Raw genomic sequence first — 16904 nt, forward strand, 5'->3', positions numbered from 1 at the left:
CTGACTTAATAGGACAAGAACCCTCTTAGAAGCTTATGCTTAGGTATAAGCTTTTACACCTGTGTTGTTGTATGATTACCTATAAACTACATGTGGTTGTTCAAAGTTAAAGTAATTAAATTAAGTAGCTACCACTCTATACAGTGTAGATGTACAATGTTTCTATTATCACAGAAAGCTCAGCTGCGCACTACTGGGCTAGACTGAGGCTGCGGGTCAACAGGAGCAGGACTTGAACCGTAACAACAAGCAGAACGAGAAGCCTAATTTTAACTATTTCATTCTATAAATTTCCTATAAATAGATTTATAGGTCCAAGAAAGCTACATTCTAGTATCTATGTGAATTAATACTCAGATACCTTGAACAGAGGATTAGTAAAATTTTGCATGTTCTTCAAATTGTTCTACTGGTGCTTTAAAATTTGTTTGGTTTTGACAGATAACCAAATATCCCTTAAATGAATTAAGTTAATCTGTAAATTATCAAAACTAGATTAATATGGATATAGCCAAATTAGATTATAATCCAACAAAAACAATGCCAGAGTTCAAATAGTTCAAACCTTTCATTTTTATAAAGGAAACCAACTTGAAGAAATAAAACTTTTTGACCCTACACACAAAAGGCAGAATTTACCTTGGGGTCATTTAATTGTTTCAACTATTACCATATAAACAGAATCACTTAAACACAGCACTCTGTCTAAAGCATACAGAGTAAGAGTTGAGTCATATATAACAGAAAAATTCTGACTCAAAGCAAAATTGAACTGTATAATGTCAACAAGCAGTAGCCTAGGCAACACTATGACGATAAAGCAGTATGTCCTTTGCACATCAAAGTTATTGGTGAACAAAGTTGTGTTATGAATATTTTTTGGAAAAAATTACACATGACAGTAATATTATATTAATAGAACGTATGTTTAAAAAAGCTTGTATTATTTTTCAATAACTTTACTTAGAAAATTTCAACATTAAGAATAAAAATCACAATTAGACTCCAAAAATATTACTTCGATCAACAAATATTAAGCATGTAATACACAGTTATGTTCTGGACCCACAACATACACTGTAATCACTAGAACAACCACTACACAAACTATACAAAGAGATAATAAAAACAACATTAAATATATTAAAATGGAATTTTTTATTTATTTACAGTTTTTATTAAATTTATGGGGGTGTCATTGGTTTAAAATGGAATTTTTTTGTAGGAAAGCGAAAGTGATTTACTGAAAATGAAAGTTCACACTTGAGAAGAAAGAGTGGGCCAACTCAGACAATTAGTCACGTAAAATAGAATATTTTAAGATGCAGAAATAATCCAATACAAGGCAGGAAATGAAAAATTGAGGATTGAAAAACAGATGGAACAAAGAAAACAGTAACAGGCCTAACAATAATCCAAGACAGCAGAGTAGGAAACGCTGGTTGCCTCCTCTTGTGACCACATTAAAATTCAACTAAATCTAGAGAACCATTTGAAAACTAACTCAACAGAAGTCCTATAACTGGGTATATAAAGAAGCCACATCGAGACAGGAGTGGCAGAAACATGAAACAGGCCTGCCCCACACACGTGTGGCTGTTGAGAATCGGGAGGGATATCTTGGCTATGGAGATCACCCCTCCATGAAGAGTGAAGAGACCCCGGCTCCACACTGAGCACCCCGAGTATTGGTGCGGGAAGAGGAACCCACACGATATCTGGCTGTGAAAAACAATGGGGATTTCAACCATCCAGGAGAAATGGAAGGCTGCCATAAACACAGACATTCTCTTAAAGGGCAAATTCCCTCTTTTGCAGGCCCTTACCCTGGGCTCCGGTGGAGGTATGGTGACTTGGGAAGAATCAGAGAAATATGGGAAGAGACTAAGTTGTGCAGCTGAAGGGGGAGAATGGGAAAAATAGTTGTCATTTTCCCAGTGTAGAATCTTCCTCCTGTACAACTAGCAGGAGGGCAGGCGGGCGCCATCTTTCCTCTGTTGAGCCCTCCCATATGTAGCCATATCTGACTCTGCATTGGCCTGGTGAACTCCACCCACTCCACCGTGGGACCAACGATATCCAAATCGTGCAAGCAGGACGATCCTTTCCCCCAATAGCCAGCCCTGCTCACACTGCACTGTTTCTTGGATAACTCTAGGGGGTCCGTGGGCTCCAGATGGGCAGTGACTGGCCTCCGTGTGCTCTGAGACTTTTGCTAAGTAGCTCCATACTCAGCACTGGGACCAAACCAGAATTTATGTTACCTTGGTGAACACCTCCTGTTTCACCCTGGTGACTCCCTCAGATACCACATCACCAAACTCATGCACTGCCCGAGGCTCTTTCAGCAGCTGAGCCTTATGGGAGCTGGAAGGCAGCAGCAGACCTCAGAATGTCCTGGGCTTTTTCTAGAACAACCCTAGGCCCAATATGGGTGGGAGCTGTCCTGCATTCACAGCCTGGCCTATCCGATGTGCCTCCAGGTCCAGCACACGGAATATAAAAAGGCACTTAGACAGAGGGATAGTGGATGGGGGGAGGGGGCTTCACACAGTGTGAGGGATATAAATGATAAACGTCTAAGTTTTGCTTTGTCTTGTGCACCTGAAACTAATAATAAAAAAAAAAGGCACTTAGAAACCATAAAAAAGAACCAATCAAAAACAAAGAATACAATAACTGAAACAAAGAATACACTAGAAGGAATCACCAGCAGACTAAATGAAACAGAGGATCAAATCAGTGATTTGGAAGAGAAGGTAGCAGAATACACCAAATCAGAACAGCACAAAACAAATAAATAAATAAAAATCCAAAAAATGAGGGGAGTTTAAGGGGCCCCTAGGACATCAAGTGTAACAACATTTGCATCACAGAGTACCAGAAAGAAAAGGGAGAACCTACTTTTAGAAATAACAACTGAAAACTTTCCTAACCTGGTGAAAACAATAGCGCAGAGAGTCCCAAAAAAGATGAACCCAAACAGGGCCACACCAATTAAAACGGTAAAGGCTAAAGACAATGAGAGAATACTAAAAGCAGCAAGAGAAAGGCACCTAGTAATTTATAAAGGAGCTCCCCTAAGTTTGTCAGCTGTTTTCTCAACAGAAACTTTGAAAGCCAGAAGTGACTGGCACTAAATATTCAACCTAATGAAAAGCAAGGACCTACAACCAATAATACCTATGAAGGCTATCATTTAAAATTGAAGGAGAGATAAAAAGTTTCCCAGAAAAGAAAAAGCTAAAGGAGTTCATCACCACCAAACCAGTATTACAAGAAATGTGAAAGGGACTTCAGTAAGAAGTTTGTGTGTGTGTGTGTGTGTGCGCGCGCGCGCGCGCGGTGTGTCGGACATAAAGATGAAAAAAAAATCAGTAACTATATACCTATCAATAATCACGTTAAATGTAAGTGGGTTTAATATTCCAATCAAAAGACATAGGTTAGCTGAATGAATAAGAAAACAAGACTCATACATATACTGTCTACAAGAGACCCACTTCAGATCAAAAGACACATACAGACTAAAAGTAAAGGAATGGATAAAGATATTATATGTGAATGGAAATGAAAAATAAAAAAGCTGGGTAGCAATACTTACATCAGATAAAATGGACTTTAAAACAAAGACTATAATAAGAGACAAAGAAGGTTATTACATAATGATAAAGGGATCAAACAAGAGGCTATAACCCTTGTAAATATTTGTGCAGCCAACATAGGAGCACAAACACTGACCAACATAAAGGGAGAGATCAACAGTAATACAATCATAGTAGAAAATTTTAACACCTTATTGACACCAATGGACAGATCTTCCAGACAGAAAAATCAAGGAAACAGTGGCCTTAAATGACACACTAGACCAGATGAATTTAAATTTTTAGAGCATTTCACCCCAAAGCAGCAGAATATATATTCTGCTAAAGTACACATGGAACATTTTCTAAGACAGACCAAATGTTAGGCCCAAAACAAGTCTCAATAAACTTAAGAATACTGAAATCATAACAAGTGTCTTCTCTGACTACAATGGTATGAAACTGGAAATAAATTACTAGAAGAAAAACTAAAAAACACACAAACACATGGAGGCTAAATAACATGCTACTAAATATTGAAGGGGTCAATGACAACATATAGAAAGAAATCAAATATACTTTGAGACAAATGAAAACAATGACACAAAATCTGTGGGACACAACGAAAGCAGTCCTAAGAGGGAAATTCACAGCAATACTGGCCTACCTCAAGAAACAAGAAAAAGCTTAAATAAACGATCTAACCTTACACTTAAAGGAACTAGAAAAAGAACAGCAAAGACAGCCCAAAGTGAGTAAAAGGGGGGAAAAAAAATGAAGATTAGAGTGGAAATAAAACAGAATCTTAAAAAAAAAATAAATAAATAAATCAATAAAACCAAGAGCTGATTCTTTGAAAAGATAAATAAAATTGACAAACCTTTAACCAGACTCACCAAGGAAAAAAAAAAAGAGAGCACCCAAACAAAATCAGAAATGAACGAGACCACAGGAATACAAAAAAATTTAAAGAAAATACTATGAGCAATTATATGCAACAAACTGGACAATCTAGAAGAAATGGATAAAATCCTAGAAACATACAATCTTCCAAGACCAAATCAAGAAGAAACAGAAAATCTGATCCAACTGATTACTACTAATGAAATCAAATCAGTAATCAAAAAAATCCCAACAATCAAAATCCTAGAACGGATGGCTATAGGTAAATTTTATTAAACATACAAAGAATTAACACCTCTCAAACTATTCCAAAAAATTCAAGAAGCTGGAAAGCTCCCAAGCTCATTTAACGAGGCCACCATTACCCTGATTCCAAAACCAAAGACATTACAAAAAAAGAAAATTATAGGTCGATATTTCTCATAAACACGGATGCAAAAATCCTCAACAAAATAATTAGCAAACCAAATTCAGCAATACATTAAAAAGATCATACACCATGATCAAGTAGGATTTATTCCTGGGATGTAAGGTTAGTTTAATATCCTCAAGTCAATTAATGTGATACACCACATAAATAAAATGAAAGATAAAAATCATGTCATCATACCAATACATGAGAAAAAGCATCTGACAAACTCCAGCATCCATTTATAATACTCTTAGCAAACTGGGAATATAGGAAACATATCTCAACATAATAAAGGCTATATAGAATAAACCCACAGCTAACATCATATGCAACAGGGAAAAGCTGAACACATTCTCCTAACATCAGGAACAAGACAAGGATGCCCACTTCCACCAGTCTTTTACTCAATATAGTATTGGAAGTCCTAGGTACAGCAATCAGACAAGAAATAAAAGGCATTCATCGGAAAGCAAGAAGTAAAACTGTTATTATTTGCAGATGGCATGAGACTATACATAGAAAATCCTTAAGAGTCCACCAAAAAAATACTATCAGATCTGATAAATGAATTTAGTAATGTGGAAGAATACAAAACAGTTTTCAGAAATCGGTTACACTATTATACACCAAAACTGAAATGTCAGAAAGAGGAATTAAGATAATAATCCCATTTACAATTGCATCAGGAAATTAAAGTAAAATACCTGGGAATAAATTTAACCAAGGAGGTAAAAGACCTGTACTCGGAAAACTGTAGACACTGTAGACACTGTAGGACACTGAAGAAAAAAATTGAAGATACAAATAAATGGAATCATATACAGTGGTCATGGATAGGAAGACTTAACATTATTAAAATGTCCATACTATCCAAAGCAATCAACAGATTCAATGCAATCTCTATCAAAACACGAATGGCATTTTTTATAGGAGGACAAATAATTGTAACATTTACATGGAAACACAAAAGACCCGGAATAGCCAGAGCAATCTTGAGACACTGGAACAAAATTGGAGGCAGCACACTACCTGATATTAAACCACTCTACAAGGCTACAACAGCATGGTACTGGCATTAAATAAATATCACTCACACACACACACACACACACACACACACACACACACACACACACACAGATTAATGAAACAGAATAGAAAGGCCAGAAACAAACCCACACCTATATGGTCATTTAGTCTATGACAAATAAAGCAAGAACACACAGTGGGGTTAGGACAGTCTATTCAATAAATGGTGTTGGAAAAACTGCCAGATACATGCAAAAAATGAAAACTGGACCACCTTCTTACACTATACGCAGGAATAAACTCAAAATGCATTATAGACTTAAATGTAAGACCTGAAACCATAAAACTGTTAGAAGAAAATATAGACACTAAATTCTGACATTGTTATTAGTAGTATTTTTTCTCATCTATCTCCTCCCGCAAAGAAAACGAAACAAAAAATAAACACATGGGACTACATCAAATGAAAGTTTTTTTCACAGCAAAGAAAACCATCAATAAAACAAAGACAGCTCAAGGAATGGGGGAAGATATTCATCAATGATACATCTCATAAGGGATCAATATCCAAAATTTATTTAAAAAATCTCACACAACTGAACACCAAAAAAAAAAAAAGATCCAATTAAAAAATGGGCAGAGGACCTGAATAGACATTTTTCCAAAGAGGACATACACATGGCCAAAAAAAATATGAAAAGAGGGTAGCAAGGGAGGGGGTGGTAGATGAGGGTAAAAGGGATCAAATATATGGTGATGGAAGGAGAACTGACTCTGGGTGGTGAATACACAGCGTGATATATAGGTGATATATTACAGAATTGTACACCTGAAATCTATGTAACTTTACTAATAATTGTCACCCCAATAAACTTTAATTATAAAAAAAGATATTCAACATCTTTTCATCAATCATCAGAGAAAGACAAATTAAAACCACAATGAGATGTGGCCTCACTCCTGTCAGAATGACCATCACCAATAAATCAACAAACAAGTGTTGGTGATGGATGTGGAGAAAAGGAAACCCTTGAGCACTGTTGGTGGGATTGCAAATTGGTGCAGCCACTATGGAAGACAGCATGGAAGTTCCTCAAAATATTAACAATAGAACTACCTTATAACCCAGCAATTCCACTACTGGGTATGTATCCGAAGGCATCCAAATCACTAGTTCCAAAAGATACATGCACCCCTATGTTCACTGCAGAACTATTTACAACAGCCAAGATATGGAAGCAACCCAGTCCATCAATACACGACTGGATAAAGATGTGATACATATGAACAATGGAATATTCCTCAGCCATAAGAAAAGAATGAAATCTTACCATCTGCAACAATACAGATGGACCTAGAGGGTATTATGTTAAATGAAATAAATCAGAGAAAGACAAATACCAAATGATCTCACTTATATGTGGAATCTAAAGAACAAAATAAACAAACAAAACAGAAACAGACTCATAGATACAGAGAACAAACTGATGGTTTCCAGAGGGGAGGGGGTTTGGGCAGCTGGTCAAAAAACATTAAGGGATTAAGAAATACAAATTGGTAGTTACAAAACAGTCACGAGGATGTAAAGCACAGCATAGAGAATATAGTTAATAATGTGCCAACAACTATGTATAGTGCCAGTTTGATACTAATCGGGGGATCACTGCATAAGTTATGTAGATGTCTCAACACTATGCTGTATACCTGAAACTAATATAAAACAATACTGAATACCAACTGTAACTGATAAAAATAATTTTAAAAAAGCAAAACTAGACAAGTGGCACTACATTAAACTTAAAAACTTATGCAACCCATGGAATGGGAGAAAATATTTGCAAACATGTTAATAGGCTTAATGTCCACGTATATAAAGAACTCAATAGAAACAAAAAAGCAAATAATCTGATTTAAGAACTGCAAAGGACTTGAATAGAAATTCCTCCAAAGAAGATACACAAATGGCCGATGAGCATATGAGACGGTGCTTAACATCATTAATCATCTGGGAAATGCAAATCAAAATGACAATGAGGTATCACTTCACACCAAGTAGGATAGCCACTATCAAAAACACAGAAAATTACAAGTGTTTTGAAGAATGTGGAGAAACTGGAACCTAATGCACTGTACGTGGGAATGTAAAATGGTAGAGTCTTTATGGAAAACAGTACGAAGGTTCCTCAAAAAATTAAAAATAGAATTACCATATGATCCAGCAGTATTACTTACTTTTTGGATATATATCCAAAAGAATTGAAAACAGGATTTCAAAGAAATATTTGCATACCCACCATGTTCACTGCATATTTACAGTAACCAAGAGGTGGAAGCAATCTAAATGTCCACTGACAGATGAATGGATAAAGAAAACGTGGAAATACATACAATAGAATACGATTTAGCCTTGAAAAAGGAGGAAATCCTGTCAAATGCTAAGACATAGGTGAATTTTGAAGATATTATGCTAAGTGAAATAAGCCAGTCCCAGGACATATACTGAATGATTCCACTTACATGAGGTATCAAAATCAAAAGTAGTCAAACTCTTAGAAACAGAAAGTAGAATGATGGTTGCCAGGGACTAGGGGGGAGGGAAAAAAGGGAACTTGCTGTTTAACGGGTATAGTTTCAGTTTTGCAAGACGAAAAATTTCTAGAGATCTGTTGTGCAACAATGTGCATTTAGTTAACACTACTGTACTCTAAGCTTAAAAATGGTTAAGATGGTAAATTTTCTGTTTTGTGTTTTTACCACAATATAAAAAGTATTGCAAATAACATATAATAGCCCTAAATCCAAATACAGCAATATTCATATGAAATGCAAATGGTTTAAACATACCAATTAAAAGACAGATTGTCAGATGGACGGGAAAAAATAGCCAGACTGTATGCTACTAACAATATATGGTTAAAAGAATAAAAAGGGCCATAAATGAATAAAAGGAAAACTGGAGAAACTATATTAATATAAGACATAACAGATCTCAGAGCAAAAAGAACATTAGATATCACATATTGAGAAAAGGTCAGTTCACTAACCGTGTATGCAACTAACAACAGAGCTTCCAAATAAGCAAAAACTGGCAAAACTGACAGAAGGAAAAAAAAACAAATTCATAATTACAGTTGGAGGCTTCGAGTGCTCTCACTAAGACAGGAAATGAGCAAGGATATAAAAGAACTGAAAAAACGCCAAAATTGATCGAATTTAATTGACAATTACAGAAAAATCTGCCCAACAGTTGAATACTCGTTCTTCACAAGGGCACACAGACTATACAACAAGACAGGCCCCATCATGGGGCATAAACAAATTAATAAACAAAATAATTAACATCATACAAAGTTTATTCTCACACAATAAAAAAATTAAACCAGAATCATTATAGAAAGGTAGTAGGAATATATCCAAATTAAAAATGAAAGACAAATCAATTTATCTGAAAACTGTTTTTTTAAAAAAGATCAACTTATACATCTCTAGCCAGACCTATTAGAAATAAAAGAAAGAAGACCTACACAAGTAAAATCAACAACGAAAGAGAAAACATCACTATAGATCCTATAAACCCATGAAGGATAATAAGGGAATATTATAAACAACTTTACATAAATAAATCCAACTAATTAAATGAAATTCCTTGAAAGGCACACTCTAATATTAAAGCTTACTGAAGAAAACATAATCTCAATAGCTCAATATCTGTTAAAGATATTGATTTCGTACTTTAAAGAAAAACCTCCAGGCCCAGATGACTTCAACGGGGCATTCCACAAAACATGTAAGGAAATTTTACATAAACTTTCCTGAAAAAGGAATGAGAAAGAAACGTTTTGAGGCCATCAATAAATACCATGGTACCAAAACCAGAATAAGTCTTTTATGAGAAACCTACAAATATACCTTATGATTATATATATATATATATATATATATATATATATATATATATATATATATAAAATCCTCAACAAAATATTAGCAAATCAAATCTAACTATATATAAAAAAGATAATACATCATGACCAACTAGGATTTACCTCAGGAACTCAAGGTCAGCTTAACGTGTGAAAATCAATCTAAGTAATTTACTGTCTTAACAGACTAAAACCAAAAAGAAAACAAACACCTCAACAGACATACAAAAAAAGTTTGATGAAATTTAACACCCATTAATGACAATTCTCAGGAGCCTAATAGAAGGAAGCTGAATACTTTCTTAACATCAACAATGAGGCAAGAATGTCTGCTCTCATCACTCCCCCCCATCTTTATTGAGGTATAATTGACAAAAATTACATATATTTAAGATGTACAATAATGAAGATATGCGTCTACACTGTGAAATGATTACCACAATCAAGGTAATTAACACATCCATCAACTCACATAGTCAAGTGGTGACAACACAAGATCTACTCTCTTCACAAATTTGAAGTACTACAATACAGCACTATTAACTAGAGTCACCATGCTGTACATTAGATTCCCAGAACTTATTTATCTTATAGCTAAAAGTTTGTGCTTTTTGACCAACATCTCCCCATTTCCCCCCATTTTCCATCCCCTGGCAGCTACCATTCCACTTTCTGCTTCTGTGAGTTCAATGTTTTTAGATTCCACGTACGTATGTAAGAGTGATCACAGTATTTATTATTTTTCTTTCTGTCTGGCTTATTTCGTTAGCATAATGTAGTAAAGATTCATCCATGTTGTCACAAATGGCAGTACTTCCTTTTTTAATGGCTGAAAAATATTCCACTGTAAACACACACACACACACACACACACACACACACACACACACCAGGGGTGCCAAAAAAATGTACACAAATGAACACTTAGGTCAACATTGCTCAAGCAGTAGTTCGCCCTACTCACAAGTGTCTGGACACTGATGGTAACCACTTTGAGCACCTCTTGTAATTGCAGAAGTCAAACGTGACTTGTATTCATCTTTTGTTATCGGTATATATTGAGTATTACAATTTTAATAGTTTTCTCCTTTCTTAAAATGTATATACATTTTTGGGCACCTTCTGTGTGTGTGCATGTATGTATGTGTGTATATATATGTATAGAAATATACATACATACATTATTTTATCTATTCATCATTTCTTCATCACACTTTCTTTATATATCCATCATCAGACACCGAAAAGTGGGACTGCTGGATCCTATGGCAGTATTATTTTTAATTTTTTGAGGAATCTCCATACTGTTTTCCATATTCGCTGCACCAATTTACATTCCTACCATTAGTGTATAAGGAACTCTTTTTGTCAGACCCTCACCAATGCTTGCTATCTTGTCTTTTTTATAACAGCCATCCTAGCAGGTGTGAGGTGGTAATTCATTCTGGTTTTGATTTGAATTTCCCTGATAATTAGTGATGTTGAGCACTTTCACATATGTGGCCATTTATATAACTTTGGAAAACTGTCTGCTTAGGTCCTTGGCTCATTTTTCAATCAGGTTATTTTTTTGGTATTGAGTTGTATGACTTCCTTATGTATTTGGGGTATTAACCCATTACCAGATTTATGATTTGCAAATATTTGCTCCTATCTTATAGGTTGCCTTTTCATTTTGTTGTTTCCTTTGCTGTGCAGATGATTTTTAACTTGATGTAGTCCCACTTGGTTATTTTGCTTTTATGGCCTGTGCTTTTGGTGTCAGATCCAAGATTAATGTGAAGGAGTTTCCTCCGTATGATGTAGGAATTTCATGGTTTCAGATTTTACATTTAAGCCTTTAATCCATTTCAAGTTAATTTTTGTGTGTGGCAGAAGGGTTCATTTTCATTCGTTTGACTGTGCACATCCAGGTTTCCCAACATCATACTGAAAACTACCTATTTTGTGCCCTTGTTGACTATATATGCATGTGTTTTTTCTGGGCTCTCTATTCTGTTCCATTGGTCTTTGTATCTGTTTTTATGCAAGTACCATACTGATTTGATTACTATAGCTTTGTAATATCTTTTGAAATCTGTAAGTGTGATGCTTTCAGCTTTGTTCTTTTTCCTCAGTATTGCTTTGGCTATTTGGGTTCCACACGAATTTTAGGATTTCACAGAATTTTTCTTATTCTGTGAAAAATGCCATTAGAATTTTGATAGAGATTGCATTGAATCTGTAGATCACTTTGGGTAGTATGGACATTTTAATAATATTCCTCCCCTATACTGAACACAGGATATCTTTCCATTTTTTTGTGTCTTCAATTTCTTTCATCAATGTATTGTACTTTTCAGGATACAGATCTTTCACCTTCTTTGTTAAATTTATTTCTAAGTATTTTTTTAAATGCTATTGTAAATGGGAGTTTTTTCCCCCCTTAATTTTGTTTTCAGATAGCTCATATAGAAATGCAACTGCTTTTTGTATGTTGATTTTGCATCTGGCAACTTGACTGAATTCATCTATTAGTTCTAACAGTTTTTAATGTGTGTGTGTGGAGTCTTTAGGGTTTTTAAAAATAGATATAAGATAATGTCATCTACAAACAATTTAACTTCTTCCTTTATGATTTAGATGTCTTTTATTTCTTTTTCTTGCCTCACTGCTGTGGCTAGGACTTCCCGTACAGTCACGTGTCACTTACAGATGGGGATGTGTTCTGAGAAATGAATTGTTATGCATGTTGTCGTTGTGGAAACATCGTAAGAGTGCACTTACACAAACTGAAATGGTATATAGCCTACTACACACCTAGGCTATATGGTACAGCAGCCTATTGCTCATAGACTACAAACCTATACAGCACATTACAGTACTGAATACTGTAGGCAACTGTAACACAATGGTAAGTATTTGTGTATCTAAACATAGGGAAGATACAGTAAACATGTGGTATAAAAGATAAAAATGGTGTATCTGTATAGGGCACTTATGACTGAAGCTTTCAAGACTGGAAGTTGCTCTGGATGAGTCACTGAGTGATTGGTGAGCGAATGTGAAGGCAGAGTACATTACTCCACGGTACTGTAGACTTTATAAACACTATTCTACAAGCCTTCCCTGCTTCCTTCCAACAGGGTGAGAAACAGAACATCGAAGCTATCAATGCTACTCCATGAAAAATGACGTAAGCTGGACTGATTGGAAAATACTGAGGAGAAACTGACTGGGTAAAGCACATATCGCCGTAATAGTGACTTGTCAGGAGGGAGTGAAAGAAAGGTGGTCTGAGGATCAGTAGGAGTAAGAAATCAAGATGGAGAGATAAAGGAACATGGGAATGTCGTGGCAATGAGGTTTTGGCTACTGCATGCTGGATTACTGGTCAGATTAAGGAACTTTGTGGTAGTCATTAAAAAAAGGAGAATGTTCAATATGGAGAGGGTGGAAAACTGAGGATTCACTATTTCAAATTTGGAAATTTGTTTTTGGGTCCATTGACCCTATGAGGCACAAAGGGCTCTCTCTGGCATTGATTTGATGGAAGAAATAAAACTTATTTTCTACATCATTACAACCTGAAAATATTTCTCAAGTACAGGGGTAGGCTGGCTCCACACTAGCACAGAAAGCTTTTACTAAAAAGACAGTGGCAGTTAATACTTGTTAAGGCAACTCCTGTGGACCTGTGTCCTTGTACAGGATCTTAGGTTATCAATAAAGACTTTACAGCAACGTATTCTGAAAGCCATCATGCTAGGTCTGGGAGTTCAGCAGCAGCTTCTGAATATATGACACTGGAGGGTGGGGGCAGGTTGTGCTGAAACAGGTCAGTGGCTAACTGACTGGGCTGTAACCTGTACACTCAAAATTGAGGTGCTGTGAGTGAGAGGGAATCTACTGTCAAGCCCCACAGATATTGCTCCCATCAGAACAAAAAAACATTCCTTCAGAACATATCCTTTCATTTCTTACAGGAAATTCAGCTCCATTATCAATCTTATGAGGCCATCATTGTATATATGGTCCATCCCTGACTAAAACATTGTTGTGCAATGCATGACTGTACTATGTCAAATAGAAATGATGAGAATGGACACCCTTGCTCATCTTAGAGGAAAAGCGAAAGTTTTCACTGTTGAGTATGTCAGCTGTGTGCTCTGTACATATGGCCTCTGTTATGTTAACGTACATTCCTTCTATATTCTATATTTAATTTGTTAATAGTTTTATCATAAAAAAAGTTGAATTTTGTCAAATGCCTTTTCTGCATCTATTAGATGATCTCTCACCACTTCTATTCAGAGTTACATTTATTGGTGGCCTTAACTAGTTCTATAAGGCAAAAAAAAAGAAAAAAAGAAGGAAATTAAAGGTATATAGCTTAGAAAGGAAGAAGTTAAAACAAGTCTTACGTATTTCCAGATGGCATGATCATCTATATAGACAAAGGCAAGGTATACACAAAGAAGCTACTAGAACTTAGTAACCATAGGAAGCATATAGGATACACAGTCAATACATGAAACCTACTTTTTTCTATACATTAGCAACATTAGAAATTGAAATTAAAAAATGCACTTTACAATAACATCAAAAATACTAAATTCTTAGGGATTAATATAACAAAATATGTGTAAGACCATGTAGTGACAAATACAAGACACTGCTGAAAAAAATTAAAGAAGACTTAAGAAATGCAGAGGTATTCTGTTTATGGCTTAGAAGACTCAATATTGATAAGAGGTCAATTCTCCCCGTATTGATCTATAAATTCAATGCAATCCTAGTCAAAAATCCCAGGATACTTTTTTATAGAAACCAACAAATTGGTTCTAGAATGTATATGAAAATGTTAAAAACCTAGAAAAGTACAAATAATTTTGGAAAAAAGAATTCATAGGCTTACATTACTTGATAGAAGTAAATTTTCTAGTTGTTCAGAGGTACCAAGTTAGTATATACAGGTAGATCAAAAACTCTAGTATAAACTAAACATCATTTGGGTGAAAAAGTTGTAAACATACACGTACAACTTATTTATTTTTAACCTAAGCACCTGACGAACAAAGGTGTTTCCCAGTTAGAACGGCCATCATCAACAAGACAAATAATAACAAATGTTGGAGAGGCTGTGGAGAAAAAGGAACCGTCATACACTGTTGGTGGGAATGAATATTGATGCAGCCGCTATGGAAGGCAGTGTGGAGGTTCCTCAAAAAATTAAAAATAGAATTACTATATGACCCAGCAATCCCATTCTTGGGTGTTAACCCAAAAAATCTGAAAACATTTATCTATAAAGATATATGAGCTCCAATGTTCACTGTAGCTTTATTTACGGTGGCTACGACATGGAAACAACCAAAGTGTCCTCGATAGATGAATGGATAAAGAAGTTGTGGTACATATACACAATGGAATACTATTCTGCCATAAGATGAAATAGTGCCATTTGCAACAACATGGATAGATCTTAAGATTAGAATGCTAAGTGAAATAAGTCAGACAGAAAAAGCAGAGAACCATATGATTTCACTGATATGTGGTATACAAACCAAAAAGAACAAAAGAACAAGACAAACAAATGAGAAACAAAAACTCATAGACACAGACAATAGTTTAGTGGCTACCAGAGAGTAAAGAGGGAGGGGAGTGGTAGATGAGGTTACGTAAAGGGGATCAAATATATGGTCATGGAAAGAGAACTGACTCTGGTGGTGAACACACAATGTGATATATAGATGATATATTAACGAACTGTACGCCGGAAATCTATGTAACTTTGCTAACAATTGTCACCCCAATAAACTTTAAGGAGAGGAAAAAAAAAGAACAAAGGTGTTTCTTAACTCAGTCAAAATTACACCAAAAACTTAAGCAATTTCTATCAGTGTGTGTCTGGGGATAACAGGTGGGACAGTATTTCTGGTTACCTAACATTATCTGGAAATGTGTTATACATTCAGTCTCTTCTTCCACTATTCCTCCTTCCTACATGCATGCTACTCTCAAAAACACGCTTAGAATTTTCACAGCTCTCTTATGGTCACAGAATATGAACTTAATATCAGTTAATTCACATTATTTGACTATCAGGTCAGAAAATCTAATCCCTAATAAATTTATCAGGCAAATGATAATATTCCAAAAGTCCTTGAGGAAAATATTTCCTGGAGTGCTTGTTAAAATACAGATTTAGTAGGTCTGAAATGGACATAATAATTTCTACTTTTAATAAGTATCCCAGTGATTCTTACCATTGGGAAAGTTTGAGAAATAAGTTAAATTAGGGAATATTTTGATTATAAAAGATCTCAGGAAAGGATTGGCTTAGGCTAAAATAGGGCCTTTCCCTACCATATGAAACCACATATATACACAACATACACATGTATGGTTATGTGGGGTATCATCTTAATTTTAAAATAATCACATTAGATAGCCTGAGATTTCATTTAAAAAGATATTTACTGTCATTTCTTTTGATCCTAAAGAGCATTTCAACACTGGTATCATGTTTAGTTTGTTTCTCTACTGATTGTTAGTTATGCCATAAATGCTCGATAGCTTTCTTTTCCTAGACTGATCTGTTTCCATTTTTTTCTGGGGAAGTATTAGTTTCTTGTCACTGCCTCTTAATTATAACCTTTAATTTAACACTGGGACTCAAATTTTCTCTTCTACTCTAACTTTTTTAAAGTTTTATTTATTTATTTATTTATTTTTAAAGATTTTATTGGGGAAGGGGAACAGGACTTTATTGGGGAACAGTGTGTACTTCCAGGACTTTTTTCCAAGTCAAGTTGTTGTCCTTTCAATCTTAGTTGTGGAGGGTTCTGTTCAGCTTCAAGTTGTTCTTTCAGTCTTAGTTGTGGAGGGCGTAGCTCAGCTCCAGGTCCAGTTGCCGTTGCTAGTTGCAGGGGGCACAGCTGACCATCCCTTGCGGGAGTCGAACCGGCAACCTTGTGGTTGAGAGGACACGCTCCAACCAACAACTGAGCCATCCGGGAGGCAGCTCAGCTCAAGGTGCCGTGTTCAATCTTAGTTGCAGGGGGCAGAGCC

General features: G+C 35.4%; 1 protein-coding gene across 5 annotated transcripts in view; it reads right to left on the reverse strand.

Moving 5' to 3' along the window:
* The window catches only part of ANKRD12 (ankyrin repeat domain 12), a 135675-nt gene that overhangs the window by 103427 nt on the left and 15344 nt on the right, over positions 1-16904 (reverse strand). The gene's annotated exons all lie outside the window — the stretch shown is intronic.

This window comes from Rhinolophus sinicus, chromosome 4 (genome assembly GCF_057876585.1).
Source record: "Rhinolophus sinicus isolate RSI-liver-muscle chromosome 4, RSI-T2T, whole genome shotgun sequence".
NCBI lineage: Eukaryota > Metazoa > Chordata > Mammalia > Chiroptera > Rhinolophidae > Rhinolophus > Rhinolophus sinicus.